This window comes from Lolium perenne, chromosome 3, assembly GCF_019359855.2.
Source record: "Lolium perenne isolate Kyuss_39 chromosome 3, Kyuss_2.0, whole genome shotgun sequence".
Lineage (NCBI taxonomy): Eukaryota > Viridiplantae > Streptophyta > Magnoliopsida > Poales > Poaceae > Lolium > Lolium perenne.
This window is the reverse complement of record NC_067246.2, coordinates 309,513,307-309,525,352: the sequence shown is the minus strand read 5'-3', so window position 1 is coordinate 309,525,352 and position 12,046 is coordinate 309,513,307.

Here is a 12,046-nt window from a genome sequence, read left to right as displayed (position 1 = left end):
AGAGGTGCCGTGCCTATAAAAGGAGCATTGATACGCCTTGCCAAGCAGATCAACAAGCCAAGCAGAGTTTCATTCCCATGGATGAAGGGAAGGGTTGGGAAATCTCCCGTGGCGCAGCTTCTCGAAGATGTCGTTGGTGCACACGCCCTACGGCATCTTCGGAAGCTGCTCCTCGGAATTTTTCCCTGCAAGCCCCTGAACGACTACATCTCATCTAACAGTGTTGGGGAAAGGGTTGGGAAATCTCCCGTGGCGCAGTTTCTCGAAGATGTCGTTGGTGCACATGCCCTACGGCATCTTCAGAAACTGCGCCTTGGAATTTTTTCCTGCAAGCCCCTGAACGACTACATCTCCTCCACGGTGTTGGGGAAAGGGTTGGGAAATCTCCCGTGGCGCAGTTTCTTGAAGATGTCGTTGGTGCACACGCCCTATGGCATCTTCAGAAACTGCGCCTTGGAATTTTTCCCTGCAAGCCCCTGAACGACTACATCTCCTCTAACAGTGTTGGGAAAAGGGTTGGGAAATCTCCCGTGGCGCATCACCACTTTTAATATCTTACATACAGTTAAATGATTACACAAAAATAAATGGAAAATTGATTGCCATGTTGAGATACTCATTTGTGACATGAACATTCTTCAATTAACTTGATGATGGAGCATCTTCATCATTTAATCTTCTTCGGCCGTAACCATGGAGCATCTTCATCATTTAACTTGATGCTTGGATCAATGTTCACTCTGAAGGGTGGAATTTCATCAAACTGATTATAATCTTCTGACATGTCTGTCTTGTCCTCCACTCCCACGATGTTTCTTTTTCCAAAAAGAACTATGTGGCGCTTTGGCTCATCATTTGATGTATTTGTTTCCTTATGTTTCCTTTTTTCTTGGTTTGGTAGACATATCCTTCACATAGAAAACCTGGGCCACACCCTTGGCTAGGACGAATGGTTCGTCTCTATACCCAAGATTGTTGAGATCCACTGTTGTCATTCCATACAACTTGTCTACCTGAACCCCGCCTCCTGTTTTGTTGACCCATTTGCACCTAAACAAAGGGACCTTAAAAGAAGGTCCATAGTCAAGTTCCCATATATCCTCTATGTAACCATAATATGTGTCATTTGGGCCTTCATTCATTATTGCATCAAATCGGACACCACTGTTTTGGTTGGTGCTCTTTTTATCTTGGGCGATCGTGTAAAATGTATTCTCATTTATCTCGTACCCTTGGAAAGTCACTACATTCGAAGATGGTGTCTGGGCCAGCAAGTACAACTGATCTTCAATATCTTTGTTATTCAGGAGATGTTTTTGCAACCAACCGCCGAAAGTCGACATGTGTTCACGTCTAATCCAATCGTTCGACTGCCCCAGGTTCTGGGAGCGTAGAAAGTTCTTGTGGTCACCGATATACGGAGCCACCAAGGTGGAACTTTGTAGAACTATGTAGTGTGCTTGAGTCAAAGAAATCCCGTCCCTACATATCATTGATTTCCTTCCTAGCGTGCCTTTTCCACTTAGTCTCCCTTCATGCCGCGATTCAGGAACACCAATCGGCTTAAGGTCAGGAATAAAGTCAACACAGAATTCAATGACCTCCTCTGTTCCATAGCCCTTGGAGATGCTTCCTTCTGGCCTAGCACGGTTATGAACATATTTCTTTAAGACTCCCATGAACCTCTCGAAGGGGAACATATTGTGTAGAAACACAGGACCGAGAATGGAAATCTCATCGACCAGGTGAACGAGGAGATGTGTCATAATATTGAAGAAGGATGGTGGGAACACCAGCTCAAAACTAACGAGACATTGGAACACATCATTCTGCAACCTCGGTAGAATTTCTGGATTTATTACCTTCTGAGAAATTGCATTGAGGAATGCACATAGCTTCACAATGGGCAGTCGAACATTTTCCGGTAGAAGCCCCCTCAATGCAATCGGAAGCAACTGTGTCATTATCACGTGACAGTCATGAGACTTCAGGTTCTGGAATGTTTTCTTCTCCATATTTATTATTCCCTTTATATTGGAGGAGAAGCCAGACGGGACCTTGATACTGCTCAGACATTCAAAAAATATTTCCTTCTCTACTTTTGTAAGAGCGTAGCTAGAGTAATGACGTCCTTTAACTCTCTCATGCAGTGTTTTGGGGTCTTTCCTACGTTGCTGGTCCTCCTATGCTTCTGGTGTATCTTTTGTCTTCCCGTACACGCCCAGAAAGCCTAGCAGGTTAACGCAAAGATTCTTCGTCACGTGCATCACATCGATTGAAGAGCGGACCTCTAAGACTTCCCAATAGGGTAGATCCCAAAATATAGATTTCTTCTTCCACATGGGCGCGTGTCCGGCATCGTCATTCGGAACAGACCGTCCGCCAGGACCCTTTCCAAATATTACATCTAGATCCTTGACCATACCAAATATATCAACACCATCATGATGGGGAGGCTTCCTCCGGTGATCCGCTTTACCGTTGTAATGTGTAACATCCCAAAATTCCATAAAAGAAAGTTAGAAGAATTCCAGAGAGCAAAATTTCAAACCAACAAAAACTTTTTAAATTGCATATAGTGCCATGCATAGGACTTGTGCATTTGATTGATATGCCATAATGATTGTTATTATGTGTATAAGCTAAACCCTAAAACCCTAATGTGATCATGAGAAGATCACCAACCAAATAAATCAAAAAGAGAAAGAAATCAAATAAATGAAAAACCCTAAAACCCTCACATATGCCCTATGGCATTTTTATAAATTTTGACCCTAGACCAATTTGGTCTTCACCATTAGTTGAATAATGTTACTAAACACTTATTACAACTTTTGGAATCAAAGAATCACAAATCAAATGGATTTCAAATACAAAACTTGCTCACATATGATAATGGTCAAATCTGCCAATTATAGTCTGATCACTACTTTGAGCCCTTGCAATTCAAAATTTTCAGACTAAACCTTGCTAACTCTTTGCACCACATCCAAGTCAACATCAAGGTGAACACTTTTTGTAAAGATCACCATGCCAAATTCTTTCTTGATCATTAGCTATGCTCAACCAAAGTTGCAACATTTTAATAGATGCAACAATCTCACACTTAGCCAAATTTGCAAAACTTTGAATTTAACAATTCCACCACCACACTCCATCACCTCTGGTCATTTCTCACTAAATGAAATACTCACAATTCAAAACTTGCAACCATTTGAATTGAATCAAATTTGGACAAAATTCACAAATGGCATCTATGTAACTATTTGACACTATTTGCTATAGTGATCTACCTCATCAACTCTACCTGAAACCTAGTCCAATTGGTCCCCTGGTTCCCTCTAACCATCAAAGAAGCATAGTAACCCTAGGGAGAGGAGGAGCAAGGCTAGGACATGGCCATGCCGGCCATGTCGCCAACCCGACCACCTCCCCCTCTCTCCATTGCTCTCCAACCTTGGCCCTGGTGTCCAGCAGCACCACCTCACCTCTCTACCTCAGCTAGCATCGACCACCTCGCTGTAGACGCCGTGGACTCGCCGGAAACAATGCGCCCAGTGGTGGCCACGCCATGCCGCTCGCGTCGCGCGTGGCGCGCCACAGACGCGCACTGGCCACGTGCAATGCCACCGCCACAAGCACTCCCTGGACCCCCTGTGAATGAGTTGAGCACCGCCGCACACGTACGCAGCCGCCAGACATGCCCTCGACCACGACCCGTGCCCGCCGCCGCCGGAGAAGGAAACCCTGATCCGCCGCAGACGCGCCCGACGCGGAAGCAATGCGACCAAACCACGCCCTGCCCGACCGAGCTGTCGCCACCCAGAGGATCGTCATGATGCACTGAGCAGTGTGCCGCCCTCGCCTAGCTCGATAGCTCGCCGGAGAAGCCGCGCCATGGTCGCCTTCTTCACGGCCCCGCAGCACCCTCGCGTCCCTATAAAAGGAGACCTCCCTGCGTCAATCCAAGCACACCATCGCCTTCCCCTCTCCTCACTCGACCACCAGAGCCACTCCACCGTCGACATTGCCCACTGACGCCACCCAATCGAAGCCTCACTGCCCGTGATCGCCGCCGAAGCTCGCCGTCGATTGGAGCCACCCCAGGACGAGCCGACGGTACCAGGAGCTTCGCCGTCGTCGACATCGTCCCCGAGCACACTGCCCACCCTAGCTGGAGCCACGGTGAGCGCTCCGACCCCCTAGTGCCGCCGCGCCAGTGAGCTCCTCTCGCCGGCGACGACGATGAACGAGCGTCGTTGGATTAGATTCTAATCCAACGCCTCTGTTTAAAACGTACCGCTTCGGGTTTTATGAGCCACTGATGCTCGGACCCCACACAGTCAGCGCGCCGCGCGTCTGTGGACCGTGGCTGGGCTGGACTGGGCCGTTTTATTCGAATATGGCCCAGTTTCGTTTCCCGCCGGCCCTATTAATTCAAATGACATTTAAACAATTCCAAATAATTTCAATACTGCCTAAACTTTGAAATCAATAGATTCAAATTGGCTTAACCAAATTCAATGAATTTTATATGGTTGGAAAGCTAGTAAAAAGATCTAAAGAATGCCACTGGTCCCATGCCAAGATGGTCTGTAGAATTAATCTGATAAAAAGAAGAAGGCAGGGACTTTTCCATATTCAAATAATTATTAAAAATCAACCAAAATAGATATTAAGTTAATTCCAACTCTAATAGCTCACATTTGACTTACAATAATTGTTTATGCAATAAAATGGTGTGGTCACTTTGCATGATCATGCCCTAGTTTAATTAATGGACAATATGGCTAGTCTATGTAGTTGATATTGTCCAAAACTATTAAGTAAAGCATATGAAGTATTATACTTCATTTAAACCTTGTCTCAAATGAATTCATGTGATGTTTGGACCCCTGGCCAAACTCACTTATATGAATTACTTAGAGATTTAAAATTATATGTAGCATTATTAAATGGTATGAGGTGGTCTACCCCATTTAAATCATTTTCTCAAATGATAATGATGCATATTTGACTTAGGTCAATGTAAGTTCATATATGATTGTTTGAGAAATTAAATCCTAAGAAGATTTCAATGAGAGGAAATTATTTCTCAAGAACCTTATGGAAACTATCATTTACATATTAAATAAAAAGAAGTGAATTCTCCTCAAGTAACACAACCCATGCACCCTAATTAGATTATTTGTGTGCATATAATAGTTTGTGTGTTTGTATGTGATACATGGAATAGCCATTGAATTAGTGAGTAATTATACTCGTATTCAAATTTAGACGCTAGCACCGGAGAGTACACAGAAGAAGAAGGTTGCTACCAGGAGGAGGAGGAGGAGAACTTTGAGAACTACCAAGGCAAGCTAATATTCTTGCAAAGTGCAAAGCCCTTTGGGGCAAGGCACCATGAGTCTTATCTTTTCTTACATAAGCCTACCCCAAGTTTATAAATTACAAGTTGTTACTTGTTTTCTCAAGAGATTACTTTTATAGTTAACTTTGGTCAAAGAAAAGAGGTTTACTAGAGTAGTAAAGATAGTCTTACTCAAGCAAAGCAAGATAGCACCCCTCATGATTTAGAGCTAGTGCTAATGAATAAAACTTGACTACTCTAGATGGGAACCATGTGACTTGAACTGAATTTGAAACCTTGGAATGATGAAGCATTCCATTGAATGATTTTTGAAGGTGAATATGACCAAGAGAAGATGGTGATTTTTGACAAACATGATATTGGTTTGAATGCGATACCTTTCCAATAGTAAGTACCCACACAATACCTGATTATGGGTAGGGCTTAACTGGAAGTTTATGCATCTTAGTATGGGTTCCCTCTGAACACACATCATAGGGGTTATGCTTGAGGCTGCCTCCGTTGTTGATAAAAGATGTGAATTGAGGTGAATTGTACGGCCAAGCCCTGTGCAGTTCCCAGGTTGACAGTTGGTCTTCACTGGGAGGCCAAGCTCGTGGGGAGAGGTGCTCATACTAGGATTTGTAAGTGAAAGGTTATGGTTGATGATCCGCGTACTGTGTTACGATGATTCGGGGTAATCCCGACGGATGAAATCAAATGTTGTGGCACAAGTGTGCAACCTCTGCAGAGTGTAAAGCTATTCGAATAGCCGCGTCCACGGTTACGGACGGTTGGAAAGGCCATACAGTTTCCGATGTCATACCTTTGAAAAATGATGTTGAAAGAAGATGGTGAAATGAATGGTGGTGAATTGAATTGAAATCACCACTTGAATGGTGGGAATGACACTAATGTTCCCACTTGAGTTAGTTAGCACTTGAATAAGATTTTCTCAAATACTTGTGAACTAAAACTGGCTTTATGCAAATAAACTAGAGCTGAGCAAACATGACTATATTGTCTAGCACTTACATTAGTATTAGTTTGCGAGTACTTGAAGTACTCACGGCTTTGTCCCTGGCTATTCAAATGGCCAGAGTATGAAGATGAACAAGGAGATGACCAGCAGGACGCCTACGACAACTAGGAGTCTTCCGACGTCAAGCGTTGGCCTGTGGACTAGAGAGTCCTTGTATCTTACGCTTCCGCTATGAACTTGTGTTTGTTCGTTGATCAATAGATCAACTATTCGTGTAATATGGATGATGTGATTCCAAGTTGTAAGACATTATGGTTTGTAATGAATGATGACTGTGATACTTAACTATTATGCCTCGCAACAACAATATTCCTGGGATTGCGATGTACGACATAATAGGCATTCGGACTTAAAAATCCGGGTGTTGACATAATGCTTGCCTTTCTTTCTTACGGGATGGGTAAGCCTAAGAAATCGACGATGCCCCAGGTACACGACCTTCTTACATTTTTCCAAATAATCACCTTCGAGCTCATGTAAACAGTGTGTGCATGCATTGTATCCCTTGTTTGACTGTCCTGAAATGTTACCAAGAGCAGGCCAGTCATTGATGGTTACGAAAAGCAGCGCTCTTAGGTCAAATTCCTCCTGCTTGTGCTCGTCCCACACATGTACACCTACTAGGGACCACAGCTGTAGAAGTTTTTCGACTAATGGCTTCAGGTACACATCAATGTCGTTCCCGGGTTGCTTCGGGCCTTGTATGAGCACTGGCATCATAATGAACTTCCGCTTCATGCACAACCAAGGAGGAAGGTTATATATACAAAGAGTCACAGGCCAGGTGCTATGGCTGCAGCTCTGCTCTCCAAAAGGATTCATGCCATCTGTACTTAGACCAAACCGTAAGTTCCTTGCATCCTGTGCAAAGTTTGGGAACTCTCTATCGATTTTTCTCCATTGGGAGCCATCAGCAGGGTGCCTCAACATCACGTCTTTCTTACGGTCTTCTTTGTGCCATCGCAACAACCTAGCATGCTCTTTATTTCTGAACAAGCGTTTCAGCCGTGGTATTATAGGAGCATACCACATAACCTTGGCAGGAACCCTCTTCCTGGGGCGCTCGCCCTCAACATCAACAGGGTCATCTCGTCTGATCTTATACCGCAATGCAGTGCACACCGGACATGCATCTAAATTCTCGTACTCACTGCGGTAGAGGATGCAGTCATTAATGCATGCATGTATCTTTTGCACATCTAATCCTAGAGGGCAGACAATCTTCTTCGCTTCGTACGTACTGGCGGGCAATTCGTTACCCCTTGGAATCTTCCTCTTAATTATTGTCAGCAACTTTCCAAATCCTGAGTCAGTGACACCGTTCTCTGCCTTCCATTGCAATAATTCCAAGTGTCTTTGCCTAGCTTTTTATGGCCATCTTCGCAAGTTGGGTATAACAATTTGTTGTGATCTTCTATCATCTTGTCGAAGGCCAACCTTTCCTTTTCAGTTTCACATTCTCTCCTTGCATCAGCAATGGCCCGACCAAGATCATCATCAGCAGGCTCATCTGGTGCCTCTTGATCTTCTACTTCATTGTCTTCATTGCCTTCTGCAGTATCATCGTATTCAGGGAAATTGGGATAACCGTCATCATCCTCTTCCTCTTCTTCATTGTCTTCCATCATAACCCCTCTTTCTCCGTGCTTGGTCCAACAATAGTAACTGGGCATGAAACCGGATCGCAGAAGGTGGCTGTGAATGAGACTCGAGCGAGCGTAATTTACGGTATTCTTGCAGTCCACACATGGATAATACATGAAGCCACCATGTTTGTTTGCCTCCGCCACGGCCATAAAATTATCCAGGCCCGAAGTGAACTCGTCAAACCGTCGGTCAATGTACATCCATTGCCGATTCATCTGCATGATATAATTAAGCTGATCAAAACCATTACAGAACATCATGATGTATATATACACATGCATTTTATCAATTGCAGATGAAAAGGATAAAGTTGTTAACCTCGATGAAGAAGAAAAAAGCAAGTTAAGTGTGGCTTGATTTGTGTAAACTCAAGTGGCAAATCCTCTTAAGCATTTCATCGAACACCTCTTGTGCATGTGAAGAAGAGAGGAGAGCAATACACCCCTCTTGTGAAGAAAGTGAAAAAATGGCCAAGTGTGGCTCACACTTGGGCAGGGGCAAGGTTATATAGCCAGAGGGGGGGCCTTTGGACCCGGTTTGTATTACAAACCGGGACTAAAGGTTTCCCACGCCTGACACGGCCTGCCGCGCCCTGCCGTGGACCCTTTAGTCCCGATTTGTATTACAAACCGGGTTCAAAGGCCACTACAGGACAGGCTCTAGCGAGTGGGATCGCCCTGGGCCAAACGAACCGGAACCAATGCCCCCTATTGGTTCCGGTTTAGTTCTGCACTGGGACATTTGCTTGGGACCAAAGCCCTCTTCTCCACTAGTGAGTATAGTTTTTGATAAGCACGGCGTACGTGACAGTGTTATGGGGATAGGTTCACACGACTTCAGCATTAGCTGGCCGATCATCCAACTTTCAACTTTCAAGCCAACAAACGCGAAACTTCACCCTAGAGCTAATGACCTAATCAGTCGTTACCGGCTACGGTACTCTGTACATGTACGCTTACGGCCATTTATCTTTACTAGGAAATATACCAGTGCGTTGCAACGGGATAATAAAAATGTTAACTTTTTGATGAAAATTCATTAGCCTAATATTACTCCAAATTCAATCGATATGTTACCCTAGTATAATTTCGTCTTTTCTCAATTTTCTCCAAGAAAATGCGAGTGTCAGCGCGAAGACAAACATATGTTAATTTGAAGTGTTCCAAAAATGTGTTGCTTGCTTTTGCCCTCTTTTCAAAAAAAAAACATTTTATGAACTCACCAATTCTCGCCAACGTTGAACAGGACCAATTGTGGTCAATCTCAAGGTGTTGAGCTTGGCCACCGCACAATCTTACTGAACCGCACCAACGAAAGAATGTTTAAAACTTAATAATTAATCTGATCAGAGGAGTTACAATCATCCCCGTTTTCAGGCCTAATTTTCAAAGATTAAAGCATCTGGTTGTGCAGGAGAAAATTACAAAAACCCACCACAATTGTTGTTACGTTATTAAAAAACCACCATCTTTCATATTTTTTACAAAAAAACCACTAATTCAGAGTAACAACGTGACAAACCACCACCAGTATGTCGTAAGAGCCACTTTAAATGACTTAATCGAGATTATGATGTGTGAGACCCACTGCCAGGCTGACGTGGCAAGGCTGAAACGGAAAGGAACAAATATTAGACAGTTATAAATTATGGGCTTTTTTTGCAATTATCCTAGGCCCACATGTGTCAGTCTCCCACTCTCACATCTAGGCCCAAATATTTGGCTCCTTTATTCTTATTATTTTTTCTTCCTTTTCGTTTATTTTTCCTTCCTTATTTGTTTTTCTTATCCGGCATTCCGGCCGGAGCAGCACTCCCTTGCTAGGCTGCCCTCGCCAGTGCCACTCAGCTCACCACCACCGCGTCGCCATGGACGGAACTCGACCGCGATGCCCCTTGGCCGACACTCTCCCGCGCCGCCGTTCCTGTCCGGCGCTCGCTGTTGCCGCCCCACGCTGAGGTTGCTGTCGTGGCCCCTATGCAGAGTTCTTTCGCGACGCCCCTTGGCCGGCGCTCGCCCGTGCCGCCGCGCCGTCCCTGGCCAGCGGTCGCCGACGCCGCCCCACGCCGAGCTAGTCGGCGCTACCCCAGTCTAGAGCTCTCTCGTGCCACCCCTCCCGCAGCGGCGGCATCCATACACTCCCTTGCCGCCCAGACCGGCGAGGACCGCCTCCACCCCATTGGCTCTCCCTGCAGGTTGCACGCTCCCTGTAGGTCGCGCGCTCCCTCCCTCCACCTTCCCTGCAGCAAGGTCGGCAGCGGTGAGACGCTCCAGTTAGTCTCCGTCTGGTGGCAGCGGGGATCGATGGAGAGGTCTTGGAGTGCGCCTAGGCTCAGGGGTTCACCTGGATTCTCTATATGGGGGGTGGGGGAGCTTAGTCCGGCGGTAATTTGTTGTCGACGTTGTGGCGGCGCCGGAGCTCGTGAAGAGGATGAGGACGTTGTGACTGGCAGTTTTTTTGAGGTGGTCTTGGAAATTTAAGAAGTCCTAATTTTGTCTCTTGCCTGCTGTTGACTGCCACGTCAGCCTGATAAGGAGGCCCCACATGTCATAATTGTGGTTAACTCACTGTGCACGAGTATTACAACAGAGTGGTGGTAGTATGTCATGTTGTTACTCAGAATCGGTGGTTTTTTGTCAAAAAATTGAAAGATGGTGGTTTTTTGATAACCTAGCCACAATTGTGATGGATTTTTGTAATTATCTGGGTTGTGCAACAATATAAAAATTCACAACGAATAGATCCATACATCCTTGATTGTCATCGGCACATATTGTCAATGTCGGGCGAGCTCTTTTTTTGCATAAGCTATTGTTGCAATGCAAATCAACGGGTTACTTGCCTTGCCTATTGTTAGCGCGTGATGCACACGTCCGTTGGGAACCCCAAGAGGAAGGTGTGATGCACACAACAGTAAGTTTTTCCCTCAGTAAGAAACCAAGTTTATCAAACCAGTAGGAGATGAAGGCCACGTGAAGGTTGTTGGTGAAGGAGTGTAGTGCGGCACAACGCCAGAGATTCCGGCGCCAACATGGAACCTGCACAACACAATCAAAATACTTTGCCCCAACTTAACAGTGAGGTTGTCAATCTCACCGGCTTGCTGTAAACAAAGGATTAAACGTATGGTGTGGAGAATGATGTTTGTTTGCAAAGAACAGCAGAGAACAATGATTGCAGTAGATAGATGTAAAAGAATGGACCGGGGTCCACAGTTCACTAGTGGTGTCTCTCCAATAAGATAAATAGCATGTTGGGTGAACAAATTACAGTTGGGCAATTGACAAATAGAGAGGGCATAACAATGCACATACATACCATGATGACTACTATGAGTTTTACTTAGGGCATTACGACAAAGAACATAGACCGCTATCCAGCATGCATCTATGCCTAAAAAGTCCACCTTTGGGTTAGCATCCGCACCCCTTCCAGTATTAAGTTGCAAACAACAGACAATTGCATTAAGTACTGTGCGTAATGTAAACAATACAAATATCCTTAGACAAAGCATTGATGTTTTATCCCTAGTGGCAACAGCACATCCATAACCTTAGAACTTTCTGTCACTGTCCCAGATTCAATGGAGGCATGAACCCACTATCGAGTATAAATACCCCCTCTTGAAGTTACAAGTATCAACTTGGCCAGAGCCTCTACTAGCAACGGAGAGCATGCAAGATCATAAACAACACATATATGATAGATCAATAATCAACTTGACATAGTATTCCATATTCATCGGATCCCAACAAACACAACATGTAGCATTACAAATAGATGATCTTGATCATGATAGGCAACTCACAAGATCTAAACATGATAGCACAAGAGGAGAAGACAACCATCTAGCTACTGCTATGGACCCATAGTCCAAGGATGAACTACTCACGCATCAGTCCGGAGGCGGGCATGGTGATGTAGAGCCCTCCGGTTATGATTCCCCTCTCCGGCAGGGTGCCGGAGGCGATCTCCTGAATCCCCCGAGATGGGATTGGCGGTGGCGG